Source organism: Colletes latitarsis, unplaced genomic scaffold (assembly GCF_051014445.1).
Source record: "Colletes latitarsis isolate SP2378_abdomen unplaced genomic scaffold, iyColLati1 scaffold0080, whole genome shotgun sequence".
Lineage (NCBI taxonomy): Eukaryota > Metazoa > Arthropoda > Insecta > Hymenoptera > Colletidae > Colletes > Colletes latitarsis.
This window is the reverse complement of record NW_027488430.1, coordinates 2,561-5,000: the sequence shown is the minus strand read 5'-3', so window position 1 is coordinate 5,000 and position 2,440 is coordinate 2,561. Positions and strand designations below refer to the sequence as shown.

The window sequence follows — 2,440 nt, the reverse complement described above, 5'->3', positions numbered from 1 at the left end:
ACGCTGCCGCGTTCGTTCGTAAATGAATAATATACATACTCATGGCTAACTTGAGGCGAATAATCGCAAACGACGACGCGTCGATTTTGCGGCCATCGTTGCTCGCGCGACTAACGACGACCAGCCGAAACGGCTGTAGTTTATCGCATCGATTTCATCGAGCAACCGATGGACGCTGCCGCGTTCGTTCGTAAATGAATAATATACATACTCATGGCTAACTTGAGGCGAATAATCGCAAACGACGACGCGTCGATTTTGCGGCCATCGTTGCTCGCGCGACTAACGACGACCAGCCGAAACGGCTGTAGTTTATCGCATCGATTTCATCGAGCAACCGATGGACGCTGCCGCGTTCGTTCGTAAATGAATAATATACATACTCATGGCTAACTTGAGGCGAATAATCGCAAACGACGACGCGTCGATTTTGCGGCCATCGTTGCTCGCGCGACTAACGACGACCAGCCGAAACGGCTGTAGTTTATCGCATCGATTTCATCGAGCAACCGATGGACGCTGCCGCGTTCGTTCGTAAATGAATGTTATACATACTCATGGCTAACTTGAGGCGAATAATCGCAAACGACGACGCGTCGATTTTGCGGCCATCGTTGCTCGCGCGACTAACGACGACCAGCCGAGACGGCTGTAGTTTATCGCATCGATTTCATCGAGCAACCGATGGACGCTGCCGCGTTCGTTCGTAAATGAATAATATACATACTCATGGCTAACGTGAGGCGAATAATCGCAAACGACGACGCGTCGATTGTGCGGCCATCCGTTGCTCGCGCGACTAACGACGACCAGCCGAGAAGGCTGTAGTTTATCGCATCGATTTCATCGAGCAACCGATGGGCGCTGCCGCGTGCGTTCGCCCGATTGCGCGTGAAGTTACTGTTCGGAACCAAGAATATACGGGTGTATTATACCCGTTTGGTCGCAGCCACGCGCAAAGGCTTTTGAATGTACTGTACGCCCGGCCGTCGAACGATGGTTTTCCGTCATTCAGGAAACAAAAAGAAACTTTTGTCGTCGATATGGCGCGTTCAATCCTCCGTCGATACGCTGGTCGGAGGTGCGAACATCGAATATTTTTAAAGCAAAGAACAAGGAGCATTTTTAAATACAAAGAAAAAAATTGTAAATTGTATATGATTACCCTGAACGGTGGATCACTTGGCTCGTGGGTCGATGAAGAACGCAGCTAATTGCGCGTCAACGTGTGAACTGCAGGACACATGAACATCGACATTTCGAACGCACATTGCGGTCCACGGATAAAATTCCTGGACCACGCCTGGCTGAGGGTCGTTCACTTGTCCTAAAACTGCTTGCGTTGTTCTCAGATTCCCTAACCCCGCCGTCGTTTACCTCTCCTTTCGGGGAGATGGCGAAGAACGTTTCGGAGCCGGGTCGATGAAGAGAAAGGTATCAACGTACGAGCGAGAATTTGGGTATTTCGTTGGCGTTTGTCGCTGGACGTACGAAAAAGAATAAATATTATATATTATTGGCAAGTTTGCGCACCCCTTGCGTGGTGAGGCAGAGATCAGTCTGGACTCGCGCGAGTGTTTTACGGCGTCGTGCGTCGTGTTGTCTGGAGTATCATCACGACCGCCCGTTAAAGCACCGCTCCTACGATTTCTGACTTTGACGGCACTAAAAACCACCGTGGGGCGCAAAATCGCGTTTCGTACAAATCTAATGATTACCGGCGCTCCCGACGTTGCCCGAAGTTAATAATTTATGCAAAGGAAAGAGAAAATAAAGCGTATACTAGTTTTGGAGCATAACAAAAAGGACACTGGAAAGAAATTTGATCAAACACTGATAATTATGATATGTAATATATGCCCTACCACGTGAAATTTGTGGTATCCGTCGGTCGTCGTCTTCCTCTCTGTTCGTTCGTACAGCCCCAGGGAAAAATGATAATTTATCAAACGAATCGGACGATCATCCTCTATGGAGAGGCTCGAACGAACACGACGAGAAGCGCGATACGAACGGAACCCAAAAGAAGGGATATACTCTGAGAAGTTGGTCGCCCCATGTCTCTCTTTGTTACGAATATGTATATCGATTGCGAGACCGCGCGTTTAGCCGGTCGTCCAGTCCACGAATGCTTTTCTTTCGAACTTACGGTGGACTTTGGTAGACTATCAAAGAATCAACGAAAATCGGATCGGGTAGTTCTATCATAGACACACACCGTGGTTCTTCTTTAATTTGAAAAGCGACGGAAGGACGTTAAAAGTAATCAGCCGGTTACGCCTAGCGAGCGTTTCGCATCGAACGAATGAAAAACTAAGACAGAAGGGAGACACTTTGGCGAGGCGCTAAAAACCATCATTGATATCCTTTTCTCCGAGAAAGCAAAATGCTATTATATGCTATCGGAGGACGCGGAGAAGTAGGAGGTGGTGGTCGATTC

The 2,440-nt window shown here is 48.3% G+C and overlaps 1 non-coding gene across 1 annotated transcript; it reads left to right on the top strand.

Annotated features, from left to right (window-relative positions):
• The first annotated feature begins 1,162 nt into the window (after window positions 1-1,162).
• Window positions 1,163-1,317, top strand: LOC143351147 (5.8S ribosomal RNA). The gene has a single exon (XR_013081517.1). It is a non-coding gene; the product is annotated as a 5.8S ribosomal RNA (ribosomal RNA).
• The last annotated feature ends 1,123 nt before the right edge of the window (window positions 1,318-2,440 follow it).